Consider the following 24,702-nt stretch of genomic DNA (forward strand, 5'->3'; position numbering starts at 1 on the left):
GGAGATGCAGCCATGTTTCTTCCCAAATTTCACAGAATAGAACTGTGATAAACTTGCATCTGAGAGGCTGAGCAATTTCATGACATAGAACTACCAAACTCTGATGCTTGCCCAGCATTAAATGAATTCAATTATTAATCCATTCAATCAACATTTTGGGGACCTGTTCTTTAAAAAAAAAAAGTGAAAAAAGTCTGCACTTGTTGGATATGACTTAATTTAATGTGCATATTTGTTACACAAGCTTGTCTACCAGTTTTCCTAGTTTATTAGGTCATCACAAAGCAACTCTCAAGGCATGACCTTCATCCAGTGGCACATCAGCTCAGAAATACAAAGTAGCTTCCCTTCAGTGATTGAAATTGAAGCTTTGGAATGGGCCAACTCAATTCAGACAGTTGCTTTGATGTGGTGGCAATGGACCTTTGAACAGATGCAGTGCATATAGAGAAGGTCCTTTTTGCATTTGGACTGAACCTGGAAAGCTGATCTTCTCTGGTCTTTTGAATAGAAGCTCTATTCATTCTGTCAGAGTCTGCACACTCATTCCCAAAGTTCAGTAAATCCGCTGGAGACTAAACAGTTCCATTAAAGATTTCTTTATTAAGAGAAGTGCACAGCAGCATAGATTGTTGAGTCTAATTCTACAAGCAAAACTCTTCCCTTTTTAAGCCCCAAGTCCCCCCCCTTGCTCCTTTCTTTTCCCTCTTGAAATTCTTCACTCCTTGCTCTGGTTCTCACAACGCTTGGCCTTGGAGATGCCTGTGTATAGATAAAGATAACAGCACCTGCCCTCCTCTCCCCCCCCTCAGTGGCAGGTCAAGCAAGCGGCCTGCAACTAACATTCTTTCTATTAACTCTTTACTAGACATAATAAAGCTAAATGAAAAGCAATCAAAGGTTATAGCTTGCGCAGGTCCTGACACATTCAGTGTTTTGTTTGAAGGGACTCTGCACAAATTTGCTGAACTGGAGCACCCTTGCAAAGTGTCTCACACTCCTATAATCCATACATTTTTGTAAGCAATTAGTTTTCCCAGAGAGACAAATTTCTTGAGCTGGGAAAAATTTTGAGGTGACCATTAGCTATCTCTACAAATGATATGTCTACCCATGCATTGACAGATTCTGTCTTGCTGAAACATGCTATTTCAATTGAAAATAAATACATTAGGGATTTTTAGATTGCATCTCTATTCAGAACAAGGTTATCCTTCATATTGTATGTTTATCTACATCTTGCAATGCAAAACTCATATAAAATGTGCATGTGAGGGACAGAGGCATTTAGAAAGTGCATCATTTAAGCAATAAATATGGTAATAAATTTAAGTGTGTTTGTGTGTGTTTGTGTGTATAATTCATAGAATGCTGTAGAAATTGAGTAAAATTTGAAATTTACTCTGATTTGAAATGGCAATGATGACTTTATGTTACTAACAGCTTTGTGGGATTTATTTTTTTTTTTAATTTCTTTTTCTACAGATCGCCTTTAAAGACAGCACTACATTTATAGCAACCAATTTCAGACATAACACATGATGTAATTCATTTACTTAATTAATGGCATATTTTGTCAAGTCTTCTTCCAACTGGAATATTGAATGGATTGTAGTCTCATGAATGAGTTATTAAAAATCTATCTTACTCAAGTCAATTTCTCATGGGTTCATTCTGTTTCCTTCTTGGTTTTTCACACTCAGTTCACATTTAAATATGAACTTTTATCACAAACTATGTAATTTTTGCATTCGTTTTTCCCTTAAAATACATATGTGGAATTTAATTTCATCTCAAAAATGTGCATAGACCAGCATTCTGATGTTATTAGAAATATGATTATTTCTGCTTGCACAAGTCTTCAAGAACTTAGCAACTGCAAGTCCTCCTATGTATCTGATCTATAATTCCCAAAATGACCAACATAGTCATTTAAAGAGCTGATACTGTAGCCCAGTATCTAGGGAGCAAGTGTAAGAAAAGTTTGGTCCTCGTGTGAACTCATGGATGGACAAACCTGTTATTTTCAGTCTTGTCATGTATTTTTCATTTTTTCCAAAATCTTGAATTTGATTCCTCATTTCCACCTCTGAGGCATTTTTCAAATGTTTTATAATGTTGACCATCAGTTTCTCTAGTGATCATGCATGTGTACACACAGTCTTGCAAACACAACCATTTTGCAAACAATTCTCTTTAGTACAACATGTGAATTTTGAAGGATAGCTAAGGTTAAAATATATGTATGCATGTTTTCCCAGTGGAAACAGTCTTGTTTCAGTTTGGAAGAGAAAAATTAGGTACATTCAAACTAAAATGCACAGATAATTAATTTATCTCCCCTTTAAAAAAATACAAGCAAGATGCTTCTCTTCTGGATACTGTAGCATTTGAGATCTAACTGGATTCTCACCCCACTGCAAAACCTGATAGGTTCCAGAAGAGGTTATACTATGCATGTCTCCTCACCAAAGGATTGGAAGGATAACTAAGATAAAGTTGTGTGTTTTGAAGGAGAATTTGGGGGATCAAGTGAAAAGCCTGTAACTCAAATACACTTTTCCAGAGAAACTAAAACTGCCAGCTCAGCCATAAAACATTTGGAGTGCCAAGGAATGTTGATAAGCTGGGAGGAGAACAGAGTTCTAGAAAAGCAAATGAAAACAACTCCCTAGAGAGAAACTATGTTTATGAAATACTGCCTTTTTATTCTTCCTGCCCCATGATCTCAGGATTACATTCTAATTGCCTCCTTGAGCTCACTAGGCATATGATGCCTTATATCCAAATACCTACTGCTGTATCCAATCCCACGTATAATTTGCATAAATCTGTAAAAAGGGTTTGTAACCCTTCCCCTCTTTGGGTCTGTCTTTGCTTCCAGCATTGTCAATAAAGCAATTTCTGTATGGACGTAAAATGTCTGGGTCACCGGTTCAAACGTCCCAGTGGAGAAATTCTCCTACCGCTTCTAAGCAAGCCAAGGTGCCCAGATTCTCCATAAAACGGACTGTGAAGCAATGCACAGCTTTCCTTGTGACTTGGCACCCAGAGAGACTGCTGCAGATCAGCAGCTATGCACCTAATTTGCATGCAGAAGACCCTGGCATTCAGATCCTAGCATCTGTCCTTAAACAAACCTCAGGGTTGTTACAAACATTAGCATAACCAGCAGGAGAACAGCAGTCAGTCAGGGTAAACAACATTAGGGCTACCTGGACCAATTCAATCTCAGGGAATTTCAGGCGTATTTTCTCTGTATCGGCTGCGTCTCCCAACAGTGTCACTCTCACTGTTGATGTTGTCATTTATTGACGTGCAGAAGCAGACTGGATCTCAAGGGGACAACAATGACCTGGTGCATGTCTCTACCACACCTGGGGATAGTTCCTGAGGGGATGGATGGTAGAAGCCTTTCCTCCCCTTCTTTTAAATATGTTCTATAATTAACACACTGGCAAGCCGTAGTAGCTGTGGTATAAAATTGAGCCTCAATCTGTTACTCCAGTTGCTAGCAGCAGTCACACTTTTAAATACCTGCAAATTTATATTTCACATTTCAGCTGTTCTAACATATTCCAGGTGTTAATGAAGCTGTTTCAGTCAACATATCACAATGGGTAAGTTTTAAGAGCTGGGCCACCTGGGCCATTTCTTCTGTTCCCCTGAGTCAGCATTGTGCTACCAAGATTTGGAACCTCAGAGATGCCCTCTCTCCTCTCATTTCAACAGGAAAACAAACAAATGAGGACCACCAAGCCTTTCAATGGGCTCAGCCTACGTAATATTGAAGAAAACAAACACCCCCAATTGTGTGGAGAATAAAACTTCTCCCTGTCCACTTGCCTTCATCATCGTTCCACAGTTTGTTTTCCCAGCTGCTAAAAATCACAAGGATCTTTAAAAGTGTACTTCCTAGCCAGAACTTCATGTCTATGCCTCTCCTTGCCCTCAGGATGTAAAGCAAAAGCAAAGCTGGAGGGATTTGCCACCATAAGATAAGAAGACGACCTTGACTAGGTCAACTAAAGCTATTTTAGTCCAACATTTTGTTTCTCATAGTGGCTGAAAAAATGCCTTTGTGAGCTCCCGTGGAAGAGGTGAAGACCCACCCCACTTCTGTGTTAGAAAATTATTGCGAGTTATTTCCAGGTTGGTTTGCACCCAGCACCCTCCTGGATGATCTGGGCTGACCAACACTGATCCAGAGAGCTGGTGACTGCAACCTCCAAACTACAATAGTGATCTACAATGTCCCAAAATAAGGAGATGCAACTTCAAGAAAGAAAGAAAGAAATATACCAGAGATGTTCATAGAATGTGATTTGGATAGAGATAGATGATAGAACTAGACTTGGATTTTTCAAACAACTTTGGATTGACTGACCTTTCTGAGGACTTTCTTTAAAAAATAGGACATCGGCATCACTGATCTGCTTATTTAGATGGTAACACATACTAGACCTTGACAGATCTTGAAAAGCTAAGATGGGGGGTGTTTATTAATTCTTGGAAGGAAGACCATTGAGGTATCTCAGGGCTCTAAACTTGACCGGGAAGCTTTAAAAAATCACTGAAAAGGCAATAACAAGCTATCTTCATCCTGTTGCCAAGAAAACAGCAGGGAGATATCCACAAAATCATCAGGAGCTGAGGGCAAGTCAAGGGAGATTTTATCTTTACATAAATGAGCTATATAGATGGGAGATCATACAGCAGGTGGCAGCACTCAGCTAATCTTGGCTGATCTCCAAATGCTAAGCAGTATCTAACCTACATAGTACTTGGATAGGAGACCACAAAGATATCCAAGGGTAGACTGGGGTGTTTAAAAAAAGAAATCTGGAAGACGGCAATGATAAATTACTTCGATATTATTACCAAGAAAATAATATGGATGTATCCTGGAAAGTTACAAGGAACTGATCTTCAGTCAAAGGATATTTGTAGAGGAATTTAGCTCAGGGCTTGAGAAGGAGATAAGAGAAGATAAATGGTTGCTTAGCCTCAGGAAAGTAGAAAGTGTGAGAAAGAGACTCAGAATACCCCACCTTGACCTTATTATCCTCAAAAAGGGGCTGTAGGCTTTCAAGATCTGGATAATATACTTTAGAACAGTGTTTCACAACCATGGGAATTTTAAGATGTGGGACCTCAACTCCCAGAATTCCCAGCCAGGATGGCTGGCTGGGGAATTCTGGGAGTTGCAGTCCACACATCTTAAAGTTCCCAAGATTGAGAGACATTGCTTTAAAACAATGAAGTAGCATTTCTGGATCCCTGTAGGGTCTGATTCTTATCCTGGCCTACTTTGAAGGGCTGACAGTACTTGTCTTGATGTACATAATTGATTCATATCTCCTACATGAGATACCTTCCTCCAGGAGCAAAAGAGAAAAATACATCCCTTAAGCACATTCTAAACCTGCCATCTGTCTGGGTCATAAACAAATTACACTTCATTAACAATGCTTAATTGTTTCCTTTGTAAGCTTATGTTCATGAGCGCCGTGAATCTGAGCCTGCAATTTTCTCCTCACCTGTAAAGTCACTGTGATATTAAATCACACCCCTAGGACAGTTTGAAAGGAGGTGGGGGAAGAGTGGAAATTAACAAATGTGCCATTGAGCAAAATGCAGAAACAGGCCTATATTTCAAGATGATACGTTTTGGCCCATTACACCCTGCTAGTTTATGATTAGGAGGCAAGAAAAAAAAAGGTCATCAGCTCTCAAGATGGGCTCCTCTTAATTATCTGAGATATTGATGAGTAATGTTCATGCTAAATAGTCCCTCCCCCTCCCCACACCATCAAGCTGTACTTCAGACAGTAAGACCATCTCTAAAGATGACAAGAGGAGAGCTGAACCTTTTTGCTATGGAAAGAGAAGCAAGATTCACTATTCCACACAATTATTTCCTATTTCCTCTTCCTGCTTAATTTTCTTTATTACCCTTTGAAACAGCTTTCATTAACAGTCCCATCACTCTCAGTTCCATTCTGTGAGAAAGTTCTTATGTGTATTTACTCAACTTTGAGGCAAGATGTAATATTCTCAGATGTTCGTATTCTTTTGAACTAAGTCTTCCTATCACATGGAAATTGACATCTGGACAGAGAAAGTGGATTTTCCTTGCCATACTTATTGCTAAAAGTCCTATTCTTCGCCCTCACAAAATAAATATATGGCCCCAACTTTTTACTGGAAGACCTGAAGGACCAGGTCAGGTTCAGGTCATTATGGAGAAAATCTATCTACGTGGTCCCTGAGAGCTGACACCAATTTAAAAGCACATAATCAATCAAGCTTCACAACTTTAACCTTCCCTGTCTTTCTTACAACCATGGAGTTGCATCTGTGTATGTATATATGTGACAGCTGGTTTGGTCTAGTGGTTAAGGTGCAAGACTACCACTGAAGAAACCTGAGTTTTACTTCTGCCTAAGGCACAGAGGTCAGCTGGGTGACTTTGGGCTAGGAAGAAGACAATGGCAAACTCCTTGTGAAAATTTTGCCAAGAAAGCTGCATGGACTTTTACATGTATTCACCAGGAGTCAAGAGTAACTTGAAGGCACTCACACACACATATACACAAGGTATGTACGTTAGATGGATAGATATGAGAAAGAGAGACACAGAGAGAGAGAAATTATCCTTTTGCTTTTTACCATTTGGTATCCTATCATAGGATACAGAAGATCAAAGCTTCCTCTCTCTGGTCACAAAGTGCTCAGCTTGAATTACAGAAGGCAGATACCAAATAAATGTTAGAAAGAACTTCTTAATGGAAGTTGAACAGTTCTTACCTATGTGTAAAACTCTGGAGTCTTTTCTGACCAACAAATTTGATTAAAAGGCATAAGCTTTTGTGAGCTGCAAGTCATGACAACGTATGCCTTTTAATCAAATTTGTTAGTTGGAAAAAGTGCTACCAGTCCTCCTAAATTTTTGCTGCCAGAGACTAACACGGCTTTCCCCCTACAATACCTATGTATACAAAATCTTCCAATCATAGAAGCCATTAAAAATTATTCCAATGCCTGAACTAAAAAAACAATAGCCAACCATATGTTCGGTGCCATGAATCACCCTTCAAAATAATAATGGCTTTTCAGAGAGTTTAATCTATATTTTTCTACAATATTTTGACCCAAGTTGAAGCCCAGAACATCACAAAGGAGATTTCCTTTTCCTTTTTTTTTTAAACTAAAAAGACACTTTAAAACTTTACCATTTCCAACATGATAGAAGCACAGGGGAGCACAGAAAAAAGGTATATCTAGGATGGGAATCCATCAGTCACCTGAAAAGGTTCTCAGAAAAACCACCGTCACCATGATCCAGAGACAAAAAACAGGGCCAGCACTTTGCACAAAATATACAAAAAGATCAGATAATAGAATTTTCCATCCTATCTCCTGGCCTCAGATGGAGGGTTTGGAAGGGGCAACTTATGAAATCACACAATCATGCCACAAGCTCCTCCTCTTTTGTATGTGTATTGGGATATGGTGCACACATAAAAGAGGAAGAGAGTTTGCATCACAATGATACAAAGCTTGCCTCCACTTTTTGATGAAAACATCAGAACCTGAAGCCCAGTAGCATTGAAAACCCTGGAACTGACAGTGAGAAGGGTGTGGGGCAAGATTTACAAGTAGGACTTCTGTGATATTACTGCCATGAAGTTACCACCTGGTCTTCTAGTGAGCCATGGGTCTACACCTGATGGTTAGGCATTGCCTTGAAAGATAGCAGGCTCAGATGAAGGAAGGAGACTGGATCTATAAACTCCTATGCCCCCAACATTGCACATGGAAGCCCAAAGGTCCAGAAGAACTCAAAATGCCATTTTTATTCAGTCGGTGTTTTGAACAGGAGACAAATGGGGAGAAAGCATAAATGTGGGTCCATAAGAATACAGAGACATCTAGTCTAGCTTTTTGAACTGAGAATAAGCTACTGTATTTTGAATGCTTATGCTGAACGTGAAAGGAGACACGACTTAAAAACCAGTAGAAAACACGTCTGCTTTTGAAATGAAATATACCATATAGAATATGGTGTACTTGCTACCACCAACTTGCAGATGATCACTGTTGCTCTCTGAGCACAGAATTACAGATCCATTATCTGGAATGGACATTACAGCTTGGGTTTTTTGGGATCTCAGGAGCAGAAGAAGATGCTAAATAAGGTCAGAAACCTTATTTAGCTTGCTGCATGGAGCCTCCCCCCCCTTTTTTTTAAGGACTTGCCATTGGTTTACATTCAAAAGCCTGAAAACCATCAAGGCAGCCTACCGGCGAGACAATCTAATTTACTGCTAGGCAGGGAGGAAGAAAGAAGGGATTTTGTTGCAAAAGAAATAAAGATATAAATAAATATTTATTTTATTCTGGAATAAAAGATATACAAGAAAGTGGCCGTGTCACTTGTTGGCTGGATCCATGCCAGCTTTAGCCCCACCCATGGCTGACAAGCAGGTCATTTTCTTCCTCTGCCCCCCAAAAATAAAATTATTGTGTGTCTGTGCTAAAAGGAAGAAATATCAGAGTTGCCACTTTTGTAACATTAACAAGCCTGTCCTCAGGAGTCACAGGAAAACAATACAGTGGCCTTCATTTAGCTGCATGAGTAGATTTGAGCAAAATAAATCACTTCATCATAGTAATTAATTTACTGTTAGGCCTTGGAAGCACCAAAGGAAAGCCGTTCACTGCAGATAAACAATGTGGCCATAAAACACAGGAGCTGGCAAGGCAACCTTACAAAATGAGGAGACTAATGCTGATTGAGGTCTAAGCTACAATAGTCTTGAGAAGCTGGCTGGCCAAACCAAGGGATTTGAGAAAGAAAGGAAGTCTGGAGGCAGAGAGACAGAAAGAGACAGAGAGAGAATTTTGTTCATATTCCTTTCATTTAAAGGAGTTAAAGCGAAGAGAGCCAGTTTGGTGTAGTGGTTAAGGCACAAAGCTAGGAACCGGGAGACTATGAGTTCTAGCCCCACCTTGGGCACAAAGCCAGCTGGGTGACCTTGGGCCAGACCCTTTCTCTGAACCCTAGGAAGGAGGCAACGGCAAACCACTTCCAAAAATATTGCCAAAGAAAACTGCAGGGACTTGTCCAGGCAGTTGCCAGGAGTCAACACCGACTTGAAGACACCAAATAAAATAAAATAAGTGAACAAAATGCATGCTCCAAATATTTGGGATTTTGAAAGTGTGTTTGTGGGCACTCCCATAAAATAGTTGCAAGGAAACTGTTAGTCCAAATGATTCATCTCATGATGTGGTGGGTCAAAAGCACTGATTTGCTAGAAGGCCAATTAGCAAGGATGTTGTCTGACATCTTCTGCCCCCTAGGATGCCCTCTTACCAACCCAGGTTATCTTTGTTTCCAAGGTCTGGACACACTTCCAAGCCAAACTACTGGAATGAAGTCACCTGCCATGTTTATTTTCTAAATTCCACAAAGGGTTCTGTGTCGAGGCTAGAAATACTGCTGGGAATAAAGAGCTAGTTCCCCATTCCCATTTATTTATTTTTTAATGTGAAAAACCAACCCATCAGTGGAGGCAGGAAAATGCCATAAGGTCTGAGGCACTGAAGCCCCACTGCACATCCCTGTGGCTTTTATTTTATTTTCATGGTTGAGGTAACATTTGGATGATTCGCAAAAGTTCTGCATTTGCTTAACAAGCCAATCTGTCTCTGGTCTAGTCTGGGAGGTGATTTCAGCCTGAACATTCTTTGGAAGGTTTATCCTTTCAGGTAAATAATCAGAAAGTGCTCAGCTTGAGATTGTTGCAAGCCATTGGCCCTGCTGAGAAACAAGAGTGGGAACTCGTCTCTCCTCCTTCCATCCTTTGAACTGAGCAAGGAGGAGATAATGAAGCGTTGCTGAATAATTCAGCAACACGGTCAGGGAGAACACTGCCACTCTCCACATTCAGACATCAACCATCAAAAACATGGAGGCAGAGGGCAACATAGGTGGTCATTCACCATGCCAGGTGTAGCATCTCAGGAAAGCCTTTCAGCAACCAATCTGGCAAATCTAGAAGGGAGAGCAATCCACGAGAAAAAGTAACACAATTTATGGATTCCCACCAGGAATCAGAAACATTGGTCTGAAATTTGTTTTCAAGAAGTTCTTCTACTGCTTTCTACACACAATGAAGGAAATTGTACTCAAGGATAAGCATGGCAATCTTCTTTTTAATCTTTGTTGTGCTCCAAATACAGAGGGTTTGCCACAGACAGCCTTCTCTAGCTATGGAAGGTCTCCACAGGATCTAGAACACAGATTTTTCCCAAGGTTCTAAGCTGCACAGAGACTTTCCACAGACCTTGGAGCTCCTGGAGAGGGATACGGACAGTACCAAGGGTTGGTGGAAAAGCTGTACTTCCACATCAGCAGACATCTAATCAAAACATCCCAGTTTTAAGATTTTAACCACAATTAAAGGAAAGATTTTGCCTACTCCAGTCCTGCTATACCTGAAAGATATCAGCTTGTGTCACTGCTATTCAGGAAGTCTACGAGGTTAGGCTTATGGCTTTGGTATCACTGGCAAGGCTAACATCTTTACTTTTTGACCCACCTTGCAGATGTCCCTGTTGCTGTTCACTTTAAGAATTGAGACCAACCTTACCTTTTACCTCCTTCCCCCCTTTTTTTTCTTGTCTATCATCACTTTTTTCACCATTCATCATAGTTTCATAATACTAGGAATGCTCTTTTTTTAAAATGAAAAGCAGCTTAAGCTTGTTTCAAATACAATAATAATAAATTTAAACCCATTGATGATATCATAGCTGCTTAATTATTTTTCATAGTCTATGTTTTAGTTAAGTACCTTTCTTAATTTGCAGGATTTGCTTTTGATGGCTTGGTAAACTACTTTCAGGGTGGTTGCCATAAAGGGGAAATGATGGCAAAAAGTATCCTATGTTAATAAATAAGAAATGTGTGCAAAGAATTTTAAAAATTCCACCATAAGTCTAAGCTGAAAACAAAGGGAAAATATTTACTTAAGCTGCCACTGAATATTGATTTAAGATCACACTGGAAGCTAATTGGAGAATTTGGGGACCAAGAAATGACAAAATTTAGTTCTTTTTTTAAAAAAATGAGCTAGAGGCAGACATTTTTGCAAAGGTGCCCTGATTAATACATGCCATGAGATTTTTTTTAAAAAATCCATTTTCTTTGCTGAAACTATGAAAAATAAGAGTTGAATGAAATCGGTCTTTTTAATTTCTTCATTCAAGGATGACCCCTTTATGCTCCATGATGGAGTACTCTGAGGACTTCAAGCATTCCCCTGCTGGTTTGGAGTAATTGCCATTTCACATAACAGTTCTGAATCCATTTATTCTTTCAAAACTCTCTAGTTTGCCCTATGTAGGTCTCTGAATATTGTATGAATAAACAATCAAAGTACTTGAAATGTGGGAGAGATTTGCCAGTAGGTATCACCCTCCTGGCCAGTTACAGGGGAAGCTCACTAACCTTCCTGATTTCAGGACATTTATTAGCTGTCCAAATATCCCCAGTGTTCTCATCACCAGCACCAGCAATGATTTAATCTGAATAGTGGACGAGGAGATGGTCTGTTAACATTTCCCAGGCTTGGGGATAGAATCCCAGTTGAAGTCTAAGATCATCAACTTGTTGTACAGCAGCACACATCTTCTGCATGTGTAAACAGTGTCTTACAGTTGACAAGCTGCTGGATGGCAAATCAAGACATCTGCTGGGGATACCCCTGGAAGATTTACAGTACAATTTCCTGGTGCTTCCTTAAATTAGCTGCAAATCTTGTTAAGAGGCATTCTTCTCTTCCCAAGGTGAGTTGACAGTAGACATCTAAGTAGCTGATTTTGACATTCAGGAGAAGGAGAAGGAGAAGGAGAAGGAGAAGGAGAAGGAGAAGGAGAAGGAGAAGGAGAAGGAGAAGGAGAAGGAGAAGGAGAAGGAGAAGGAGGTTGTCTTAAGGACAGAATTCTTTTTCCTCATGATCCTATTGTTAAGCAAGTCTAGGTAGGGTATTGCAAATGCAGGCAGGTGCCAAATTTGAACCATTGGCACATCTCTGGATGATTTGCAGTAGATCTCCAAGGATTTTTGTCTCTCAAAAATGTAATGAGAATATGTAACTTGGAGTGGGGATATACTGCCATGGTTGACATTGTACAGTTATGTATGTGTCTGCCTTGGTGTTCTTCATCTGCCAGTTAGGAAGGCAGAACATTTCCTCTGCTATTGTCTGTTCTATTTATTGGTTCTCTATTGTATATTCTCCAGCCTTTCTCTTGTCTCAACGGTTTTGCCTCACTTTTTATTACAGTGGCTTAGATCTAATTTGTCTTATGCAATGGAAGGCATTTCCAGTCACACAAAGTCAAGAAATGTCCTTGATTTATTCTGATTCCCCCTTCTAGTTGCAAACTCTCTGTCAAATAAAACTCTGTTACTCTGGCTACCCCAGGCCTTTTCTCAAGAGTGATTGGGTATGGGGAGAATTTTGAATTTGAACTTCTGTCATGCTGCATATTCAACCCCAAAACGTATCATTTGCAATTTCCAGTTATGTAAATCTGGCAAAGCAGTTCATCAACCATTTGTATATATACATCACAAATGTATATATTTATGAGTATGATGTCTATGGGCATTATATTAGGAGAAGTGATTGGTAAAAATTCTGTACATCAGATAAAATATAAACAAAAATGTACGTGTGGAAATGCTTCACAAGAGATGCAAATTTTAGTTCAGACCTTTTTTTTTTTTTTTTGTCCAGCATCTTAAGCTCATCCAACTCAGCTAGACGTTTCATGAAACTGAGAAACTGAGACAAATCAATTTTGAGATATTCATAAGAAACAGAAATAGGGAAGAACCAAAACAGATACATTAATCTATTCCATGAGTTATGAAGGACTGCAGTGGGGATGATGCAAAAAAGTCCATTCTGTGATTGCAGTTGGTTGAGATGATGATGATGATGATGATGATGTCAAATTCTGCCTCTTTTTTGTGAGATGATTACAAATGCTTGTGTCAAATATGCTTTTTTGTAAAATGCCACTGAGTAATGACCTTTTTGGCAAATCTCACAGCCATTTGAAATGCTGAACTTTATATAAATAGCTGCAAAGGCTCTAAGGTACATTACGAGCTGATGCCCTGCAGGGTTGTTGATAGATTTGACACCATCTATTTTTATTAAGTTCCAATCCATCTTTCAACCCTGGAAGAAGAAAATATCCAGACCTTGCACCCTCCTTTCTTTGCCAATAATAATAACATTTCTTGTATCTTGGAAGATGTTTAGAAAACTGTATCTCCTAAAGTGGTAGATCTTTGATACTAAACTTATAGAAAGATCAAGACTAATTTTATCTACATTTTTCATTCTCTCACACCCAGAGACTATTTTTCTAGTCAAGTTCTAGAACAGCCCTTTGCAAGTTTTATATAATATAATATAAAACTTGCAAAGGGCTGTTTTAGAACTTTAAATTTATATATAGTATTTAGCATTTTTCCCCCCTTCCATGACAAACCACTCATACAAAAAACTCTTCTTTAATAGGTAGTATATAAATGCTATAAATTCACTCATTACTATTCAGGAACATACTTTATACAGATGTAACTTGCAGACTTAAACAGCTGCCTTATACCACTACCTACATCAGGGATAGGATAGCATCAAACAATTCTAGCCAGCATGGAGAATAGGAGGTAATTATGGAAATTCTGGGGGACGCGGTGGCGCAGCGGCTTAATGACGCTGAAAGTTGCCGGCCAGAAATGGTCGACGCTTCAGCGGTTCGAGTCCAGCATTCGCATTAGCAGGGTGAGCTCCTGTATCCTCCCCAGTACCTGTCAATCCAACAGTTCGAAAACTCACGTGTGTAGATAAATGGGTACTCTCACTCCGGTGGGAGGAAAAATGCTGGCAGCGCCTTGCAAAAAAGGAGTCGGGAGCAGTTGCCGGTAAGCGCGAAAAACCGTACGCACCCGAAAAGGGCGCAAAGCAATGGAAACCCCGCCTCCTGTGCTCGCCAGCAGGGCTCTGCTCTAGGAAGGAGGCTCTGGCAAACCACTTCCGAAACACCTTGCCTTGAAAACTGCAAAAGGACTCATCCAAGCAGTCACTGCAGAGTCGGTAACGACTGAGCGCAGATTTAAAAAAAAAAATGGAAATTCTAATTCAAAACATGGGGAGGGCAACTGGGTTTCCTACTTCTGGTCTTCAGTGACTTGCAACAACCCTTTGGGATCTTTTCCTACCTGAAGATGCTGGAACGCTGAGCATGGAATGGATGCATTCTAACACTAAGGTACAGGTCTTCCCCTAAATATACACTGAGGTGTATCCTCTGCATTTGATGGATTGAATGCAAACTTAGTGATTTTTAAAGTGCACTCAGTAATCACAAGTAAAGTACTGTACATCTCAGGGATTCTAGTGGGCCTAATCAGATCAAGTCTAAGTTTTGATTTAATGTTCTATATGCAGAAGAAAGATGCTGTAGAAGACTCAAGCAGAATACATGAAACTGTCGCCTAGTGATTGTTGGTTTCTCTAGCTTGGCTTATACCAGCTGCAGAAAGGTATATATATTTGGATGACAACTCCCATCATGCCAACTATTGGCTATGCAGGTTGGGGCTGAGGAACAACAGAGTCCCACAGTACCTGGTCAACCACAGGTCAACATCACAGATTTTCTAGGATTTCAGAGAGGAACCTTTTTAGCCATGCTGAAATTCAAAACAGAGAACTGCACACACAACATCTGTTATTTTCTTTTCCATGATGACTTTCTGCTGATAAGTGGTCAAGGTTAATTGACTTCCCTACCTGAACATTCCCTTTCAAATTCTCACCCACAAATAATGCTGAGGAACATTTCCCAGATATACTACAATGGGAAAGTATTTCAGATTCAGCCTTTGCATTTATTGTTCATCATAGTAAACAGTATTTGGCAGTAAGTGAAAGCTGATAAGTCTCAGCAGCCAGCATTTGACAGTACCTGAGTAATATCAATCAACATCTGACATTCTTCACTAGTACATGTAAGCAATGGGTGTATGTGTATGTGAGTATGTGAATGTGTGGGTATGTGCATTTTTTAACAAAATGAATGTTTGGCCATATTTGAGAGGTGAAAGACACTAGATATCAACATCTGACAGCATCCATCAGTGGCATGCAGCAGAATTTTGACTTTTGAATATAAGCATTAATTCCACCAATCAATCTGGAACACTGCCCCCAAATTTCCAGTCTAGCATTTCAGTAACAATTATGGAGAGCCAATATCAATAGCAATATTTGCATTTTGACCATCTTTCATATCATTCCTAGTTGGGAGGGACTATCACCAAGGGAAATATTTGCAGGAGTTAGACTTAGGTGATTTTCTCCAACATGGTTTTGTCGTGGCTCTACCACAGCTGAGGTGAACCATAAGGCAGATACTATAACCCATGGGAGAACTCATTAAGAAGAACAGAGAATAAATCAGAACTGAAAAGAAAAACAGATGTCATGACCAAAAATGTAATAAAGATGCGGCCATCTTGACATTTTTGACCGCCTTCCCCCCCCCCCCCCATGGATGCCTCAGCTTTCAGGCAAGACCCAATTGGCACAGGAAATGCTTTCCTACCCCTTCTTTTACAGAAAGATGCAGTGGGTAGACTCACTCCAAAAACTTCTGCACTGAAGAGGTTGCCATCTTCAGCTTAGCGGCTTAACGCAAAAGGAATCCACTCATTCAAGTTAACGTGACTCCTAAAACAATGGAAATAAATTTTCTTCACTCTCACACAGAAGCCTGAAAAAAAAGTTGGCCTGTTTTAATGTTGCACTTGCATGAAATCTGAAGTATTTCTTAATTATTTTCAAAAAGTGCACTATTCATACAGAATCTAAGAGCCAATGATATATATTATTTTAGAGTTGGAAAGAATCACCTTATTCAACCTTCTGTTCAACAATGAAATCTTGCAATGATTGAATCTCTGGGAGATGTCTGACCAGAGTCTGCTAAAATTCCTTCACCAAATGAGAATATACTTTAGTTTTGTTTTTCCCTCACTGATGTGTAAATGTGCATTAATAGCATTTTTTAAAGTTTAATTACTAAGTATAAGCGTCTAGTCTTAATGTAATGGTTTCTGTCCTAGCTGCTGCTTCAGTTCTTTGAAAAAATAGCATAGGTTGTCTCTCTTCAGTGACTCCTGCTCACTTTCTTCAAGACTGATACCTGATCCATCTTTGGAATTACCTTGTCCAAATTCTACCAGCAACTCTTACTGAATGTTAATCTCTTCACTGAAGGGAGAGATTTCTCCTTCAGAGAAACAAACCTTGTTGAAACAACCACCACTTCAAAGGAAATGCAGGACCTAATCATCTGCCACCAATTAAACAGTCTAATCACAACATAAAAGAAAGTTACTGCTCACAACTTACTGTCAACCCTTTCACAGAGCAACAACATTATCAGAAGGGTCATATTATGTCTGATCTATCAAGGCCATAATTCTTCCACAAACCAGCTATGAAAGAGGACCTTTTTAAGACTCTAGGAGGCCTGGGACAGTATGTTCATTTGAGCATCAACTCCAAACCATTTTCTTCTTCTTGCATCCTATATCAAAGCTTTCTGCGTTTTTTTTTTTTTGTTTCCTTTGCATATTAAAGTAATAGAATCAGAGAATGTATGAATTGGAAGGGACAATGCTGGTAATCAAAGCCCGCCTCTGCTCAGTGCAGGAATCTAGTAAATCATCCTCAACTGGTGGCCATCTGAGAACCTGCAGGGAGGGAGGACCCACCAATGTTCTGGGCATACAGTTTACTGCTCCACAGCTCTTACTGTTCTGAAATTCCCCCTAATATACAGTTGTGGGGAAACCTGAAATCCTGAAATAACTCAGTGGATTAGTTCTGCTGGCTTGAGTGAAAAATATTGTGTCTGGTCAGTTTAAACACCAAAATATATTTTGGAGGAGCTCTCCTCCATGTGGGGGGTCCAGAGCAACTAATCATATTTTTAAAAGGTCCTGTAAGGTCCTGTATAGAATAGTCTCCTATTCATGTTCCCCAGCAAATGTACTGAAGGACTATATTACCTCCAATTCTGGAAATTAATACATAGCCATAATGTTTCATGGCAACCTTGTGTTCCACCTATTCTCTAACCTGCCTAAAAGTCATTCTGATTGATTTTATCTCCATATCTTGTAATAAAATTCCAATTACACATGGATGAGAAGATATAGTTCCTTTATTCATTTGTTAATCTCCTATTACCCAGCTTCATCGGATGTCCTTTGATTTGAGTCTTACATGGAGAGAGGGAGAAAAATGTGTTCCTGTTCACACCATGCATAATTTTATATGTTTCTGTCATGAGCAATCCCAATTAACCTTTCCAATACATTTTTTGGAGTCAACCCTCCTCTCTGACTCTCTCCCAAACACTGAACTTTGCAGTGGTCAACAAACAGTTTATGAAGGACATTTCCAATTGAAGAAATGCCAGAGCACAAATTTGTCACCTGCACAAGTTCCTGCCTGAACCTAGAGCAACAAGGACAACAAAGGTCTAATTGTTCTGGTGCTCTACCAAATAGATATTCCAAACAATGTCCCCCTCCCTTCTATTCTTTTCCCCCCAGTAAAAGTCAATGTGCAAAGAGAGTGAGGATGTTGCTATTTTGTAGTTCAAACTCAATGGAACATAGGAAAGAAACTTTGTAAAGGAGTGTGAAACTGTCTGTCTGTCTCTCCATCAGTAGCATGACTCTCTGAATAGAGGACAGAATGGGGACAAATTTGGGTGTGGTGGGAAAAGCTGACCAAAGAAAATCTGAGTTAAAAATTGGGCCAGATATTATTGGAAGCTATAGGGAAGGAAAAAAAAAATCCCCAGTACATCCCTGGGAGAGAGAAGGAGCAACTTAGAATGTTGATAACTTTTCCACACTTCCATTTTAAGTTGCCCTCCTGGTCATATGCCAGCTTCTAATGCATTCCCTACCTTATTTATATAACCCGGTAGTTCCTAATATTTTGTAGCAGGAGGAAGAGATAGGCAGTATTCCAGGAGAAGACAGGGTTGAAGGCAGGTTGGGAAACCTCAGTATTAGATTAATCAAACCAATGAAGACTTACTGAAATGGTCTAGGTCTGCTTTTTGTACTGGACGACTAGAGGCTTCCATGAGCCTTAAATATTCTTTTGCCCTTGGAATGCTATTGCTAGTTCTCTGCTTATTTTTTTAGTTCTTTTTTTTTTTTTTAAGAGAAAACAAGCAACCACAAAAAACTTAATACAAAGATAGGATATCAGTGGGGATTACAAATGGATGAAGAGGTTGGGGAAAAGATTAAGATGATAACGACTTGATAGAAAGAAGGGTGGAAGGCACAATTGTATTTTTCTTTTTTTCTTCTGTTCATTTCCTTTTTTCTCTATTTCTGACCTCTTTTTCTTTTTGTATACTTTTGTTATATTGAAAAATTCTAATTAAAATATACATTTAAAAACCAAAGGTATGATATCAGTAAGAAGACAAAAGAGGTCACAAGTTGTACTGTGGTCAGTATTTTGTTGATCAAAAATAACCATAAAAACATTGTAAAGATTTTTTTGAATCTCTGAGCTGCTGCTGCTGCTGCTGATTATTGGAGGAGGCAGAGCAGAAGAAGAAGGAGGAGAAGAAGAAGAAGGAGAAGAGGAGGAGGAGGAGGAGGAGGAGGAGGAGGAGGAGGAGGAGGAGGAGGAGGAGGAGGAGGAGGAGGAGGAAACAACTAAACAGTATAAGTCAATATTTAGTTTCTATCTTCCCCTTTGTTGTATTCTGAGTGATATACAATACTTATAAACATTTAAATGTTTATAGATTTTTGATTTCAGTTCTTTGATTAATTATTTTCCCTTAAAAGCCATACCCTAACTGCTCAAGTTTGCCTTGTTGCATAATATGTAATATATATGGAAGACTTTCTTGCTTAAAGATCATTTCTTCCCAAGGTTAACTCTTCTGTAACGTGTCTTGGCCTCAGAAGGCAGAATGGAGGAACATCCATCTGGCTGCTTCTCTGCATCCTCATTGCCGAGGCCATGTAGTGACTTCCTTGTGTGTCCATACCTTACCCAAGAAAGCCACGTCCCTGCTTGCCACCAGCAGACAAGCCAGTGGTTTGGGGCTGAACTCAGGCATGGTAACAATTACTTGGCTACAGCTTTAATCCAGGATAAAGCCACCCACTGAGTAGATTCCCCAAACCATCATTAGATGGGGAAAGAGACTTTTCTGCTTTACCCTTCCTGTTTTATCAGAAGCTAAGCAGTCTGATTAATACTTGGAAGGGAGACCACCAGAGAAGTCAGAAAAGTGACTTCGGGCTCCAAAGTTGGGAAAAAAGCCCACCTCCCAAACTATCTGTACTGCTGTCAAAAATATCATGTGGATGTATCCATGAAGTCTCTCAGAATCAAGCTCAATTTATTGGAGAAGTTAACTTTTTGGCCCTTCCAACTGACTTGTTGGCAAAGGGTGGGGTGGGAGAATGCCATTTATCAGCAGAAAGAAGAAGAAACTGAAACTCAGAAAAGAAGAGGAGGAATGTCTCAGGTTTGAAGCAGGTGATGAGTTATGGATCTTGTCTTGGCCTCCTCATTTCTTCTGAAGAACAAAGATCCATGCAAGAAAAGGAGTTGCAAAACACCTGCCATACTGTACTTTTATTTTATTTCTGTTGCTGCAGTAGAAGCAACCCAGAAGAACTTGGATCTTCTGACTCGGGACCAGTTCCTTTCCTTTGGGGCAGGAGAAGGAAAGCTACTGAAAATTGCTCAGAACACATTTTCTCTTCTATAAAGTCATGCAAATTTGTCCATTATGGCTTCTTTTTCTTTCTTTCTTTTATTTAGTTTTTCATTTTTTTTCCAACTGGAAGTTGGAACAATTTTTGTTCCAACTGGAAGTTGTAAACAGAAGCAATGATGTAGAAAGGAGACCAAACCAACTTCCATCATTGCTCCTGTTCACAACTTCCTGCAAAGGCATCTCTTAGGACAAGGAGCTCAGCACCCGCTTGGGATAAAGCATTTAAACTGGGAAGAGAAGGCGGCTGTGGTATAGCTTGCCACAACAGCCAGGCAGCCAACAGGTGGAGCAACCTGGGAGCACACAATGGGGCAAAGAAAGCCACACTTTTTAATATTATCCCGCGTTAAAATAAAATGCAATCTAGAAATCAGTATGCGTTTAAGCTCACATAACTGATGGGCCAAGTTTTTTTTTTTTTAATTGTATTTCATCCAAGAAACTAATAATAACAACAGCAATAGCAACAATGTAATGGTACAAACAGAAGAAAAATGCAAGCCTCCAATCCAGTTGTTATACAACGATTGATAAGCATATGAACTTCTTGCCATATAAACCATCCACAGAAAATTTAAATTTAAAAATGAACAGGGAAAAAAGAGGAGGGGACTGCTTGGGAATACATATTGCAAAATTACTCGGGAGAACGTACTTGATCAGATTGCTCAGAGCTTCCTTCCCTGCCTCTCCGTTGATAGAAAACTAATCATTTCACAGTTTATCCATCTTCCAGCCCTCTTTGTGAGATGCTTTTTAATTCCCTTGTAGGATGCTATGAAAACAACGTCCCCACCAGCCACGACCCAGTCAATCAAAATGCTTTGCTGCCTCGTTCTGATGTATGGAGACTACAGAAGATCTCAAGGAAGGTTTTAAGCTTGGCAAATAGAGGGACATGCTATTACATAAATCTCTCTGTTTCATTTGGAAGTATATGCACAATGGATATGATCTCAAACCTTGGTCGGTTGGAGAAAGTATGCATTTAAGAAAACCGGGGCTTCCATTTGAAGTTTGTAGCTAGCCCAAAACATCTTCTCCAGGAAGTTTGCTGTTCATTAGAAAGTCCATTATAAATTTAATTTCCTTTGATGATAGGGGAAGCTATTGAAGCGTGGAACCTAGGCTCCGGGAGTGAGCAGATGAAACATTTTATTGCTAGAAGGCTGTTAGTGGGTGCAGCTCTAATTTGTTTTACTGTTGGTTGTTTCTCTGATTTTTTTTTCTTGCAATGTTCATTTGTTTTACTGAATTTTATACACTGAACTGGGTATTAGCCATCTCAGCAGCTTCATGGCCAAATGTGAAATAAACATCTTAGAATGGAAATGAAAAGACAATATTCTCCTCTTAACAACGAGAAGAAGCCCCTAAAGGCATTGCTCCAAATAAAGCTTTTTTGGACCTTCCCCCTCTGAAATCAGTCACTTTATTAGCCACGGCTAATTTAGTTGGATTGGGGCCAATGTGTAAAGACTATCTCTCTGTATACACCAAAGGGTTCATTTGTAAGTCTGTAACCAGCACCATGTAACCATCAAATTTTCTAATGCATTCACTCAGTGGACTTTTTTAGATACATCCATGGAAAAAAAAGGGGGGGGCAAATATTTTAACTTTAGCAGTAAGTGAACATGCACTGTCAGTAGGTCCCCATGGATGTTATAGTAAAATGTTCTTCCATGCCAATTAACCAACTCACTCACCTACTTGTGAAACTGAATATAATACCAGTTTCAAATTTTAACCATAAATTGTGGCACTTTGTGGGCTATTATTCAGCATTAAATCACTAAATGGAGATAGTTGGGCTTGAAGTTTTTAAAAGTTAATGAGGGGGATAGACACATTCGGGGGCGGGGCTTTTTGGCTTGGTTTGAGTGTATTTTTAATCACCTAATTTTTTTACCAAACAAAAGTGTTTTTTTTTCACATCTCTACAGCTCTACACACTCTCTGATGTTTATTTACACGATAGATTTATACCAACTGCAAGGCAGCATACATAATATTCTCTCCTCCAACAACAACCTTGTGTGATAGATTTGGCCAAGAGTGAGTCACTGGCAATCATCCAAGCTGGTTCCATAACTGAGAATGGACTTCTTAGTATTTTAACACCTTACTCTCTATGCTACACAAATTGTCTAGTTATATCAGTCTTATGAGGTAGACCAGATCAAGAAACTGACTCCACAAGAAGACCAGAACTCTACTTTATTGACAGAATCTTCCAAGTCTGCTTCTGTTTTACCTTCCCTCCCTCTTATACCCCAGGGGGTCAGGGAGGAGCCAGCCTGAACTGCTTCCTAATACTATCTCCTCTCCTAAGACTTAAGGAAAGCTTCTGCCCTTGTTGTTTCTCTAATAGCTTCTAAATACTCCCTTCAAGGCCATCTCCATGGCTCTCTGTGAGTTAAAGCTGAGAAGCAACTTAGAACCTGTAGTAGTCCACGTCTTTTTTTCAGAACTAATAAGATCTACTTCTCTGAGATCATCAACGCTTTCTGGAGACGTTTAATGAAAGCAGGATGGGGGATTTTGAGAAGCCATTTGCTCACCACACTACTGGGCAAAATGGCCTCTCCAAAGTCTCAGCAGGTGGCAACCCCTGGCCCAGATCACCTGATTTGAAAGCTAATTAGGGTCAGGTATGGTTAGGACCAGAATCATAGAACAATTCCAAAGAATGAAGACCTAGAAGGGAATTCTAGGGCTGGAAACTAGACTGTGGAATTGAGAAAAAAAAAAAAGATATCCTAGAGGAAGTTGTGTCCATGTACTCAGCAGCAGTCATAAGTAACTAGAAAGAGATTTCACTATGTAATAATTCAAAGAGTAAATAATGAGAGGAAAGTAACAGCAAAACATGTGAAGGAACAGTTATTACTTTTAATAAGGTTGGTCCAGGTAGAGTGCTCCCAGATTCAACCCATACAATTTTTTTTTTTAAAGAAACAGCAGAGTCTTGTTTTCAAGCCATATCCATGCCCTTCCCTTCTAACACAGCTAGCAGAAAGTATGAACAGCCATAAAAATCTCATTTAGCAGATCCTGAATACTCTCTGGATAAGCACTGCAACTTCAGAAGAACCACAGGAGATAAAATACAATGGAGGTGAGGGGAGAAACCCAACAATTTGATGCAAAGACCCTGTTGAGGGTAGTACTCTATAAACGTCATAGGACCATGGCTGAGCAAGTTCTCCATGGAACACCCTAAAATACTTCCATTCAGGCCCATCATAAGAGGACAGGCTGAAGGTCATATTTGTTATATCTTGCAGATGTGATTGTTGACTGGCACTACCAGATAACCTTTTACTCTAGGCATGATCAAGATGCTTATCCACCCAAAGAATACAGTGTCTCCAATTACCAAGCATTTGCCTTGCTGTCTCACCCAATTTGCATGTACCATTATCTTATATTGTTTATAGCTGCCACCATTGTGATGAATAGTCAGACTGTTGCCCTGTTTCATTAAGCTAATTAGCCAGGCATTTTCATAATGTCATCTAAAGGACTTTTGGGTTCAGCACTTTGTTTAAGTGGTTAATGACATGGAAAACCTTCTTCCCATTAGCATCAAGTTCAACATATGATGTGCTGGCTAAAGAGATTGACGTCGGCAACACTCACCTTGTTGCAATGCCTCCTGTTCCCTGTGAAGAACGGCTTGACATGGAAGGCATGGTATCTCTCCAGATCATTTATACACAAATTAAAAAACAGCAGCCTGAACACTGACCCCTAGGAGATCCCACTTCAGAATTTGAAAATTGTCCATTGATTCCTACTCTCCAACTCCTATTCTTTATTCACTTCACAATCCATGACATCACCTGTCTTCTAAACCCAAGCTGCTGAATTGGCTTAATAAGAGCTAGCATGGTAGAGCGGTTAGTGGGGAGACCCAGGTTCTAGTTCATGGAAGCTCATTGGTGGCTTGGACCAGACCTTCTCTCTCTCAGCCCCACTTTTCTCACAATAAACTGAAGAAAGATCCCCATGGAAGCCTCTTTGAGTTCTTAAAGGAAAGGCAGGATGTAACAGTCAAAATTGTTTTCATGAGTCATATATAGAATTAAGAGGGTTCATATTGGTCCAGATTTCTCAGAACTTTTGTTTGTTTAATTTATACCCCACCTTTCATTCAGGACCTCAGGGCATAGTACATAGTACTCACTCCTCTTATTTTCCTGCATTATGATATATTAATATAATATATTAAAGCTTTTACAGTCCACAGTATACTTTTGTCTAGGGAGATTCATCTCTGCCTGCAATAAGGATGCTGGGCAGCCTATTCCCAAAGAAAAATGGAATTATGAATTGAAAAGAAGGGCTGAATTATTACCATAATTGTTATTATGTGTGGCCCTTGATTCTACAAATCCCAAAACTCTTTGAACCTGAACATTGGGAATAGAGAATCAACTAGAAACAAGGAATATGAAGCATAAGCAGTGATCCTGCTGATACCTAAAATATATTGAAGACAAGTAACCACTATAAAACATAATCAATAAAAGTCCCTGTGGAACCACGTCATACTGCTTGATTATATAAAATAAATTGGAACAAACGGGATCATATGGATGTTTAAATCTACAGCTGCAGCAAGTGGTTGGCTAAACAAAAAAACCCCTAGAAATGAAAAGACTTACCTTTTGTTACAAAAGTAACAAAGTCTATTGTTGAATCAACACGACTAATATATCATTAGCCTTTTAATTATTATGATGCATACAAACATAT

At 39.5% G+C, this 24,702-nt stretch overlaps 1 protein-coding gene across 1 annotated transcript in view; it reads right to left on the bottom strand.

Moving 5' to 3' along the window:
* The window catches only part of GRM5 (glutamate metabotropic receptor 5), a 206,414-nt gene that overhangs the window by 180,620 nt on the left and 1,092 nt on the right, over window positions 1-24,702 (bottom strand). The window lies entirely within an intron of this gene.

Source organism: Python bivittatus, unplaced genomic scaffold (genome assembly GCF_059951505.1).
Source record: "Python bivittatus isolate LINGU-HERP-01145 unplaced genomic scaffold, Pbiv_v1 ctg000340_np1212, whole genome shotgun sequence".
Classification (NCBI taxonomy): domain Eukaryota; kingdom Metazoa; phylum Chordata; class Lepidosauria; order Squamata; family Pythonidae; genus Python; species Python bivittatus.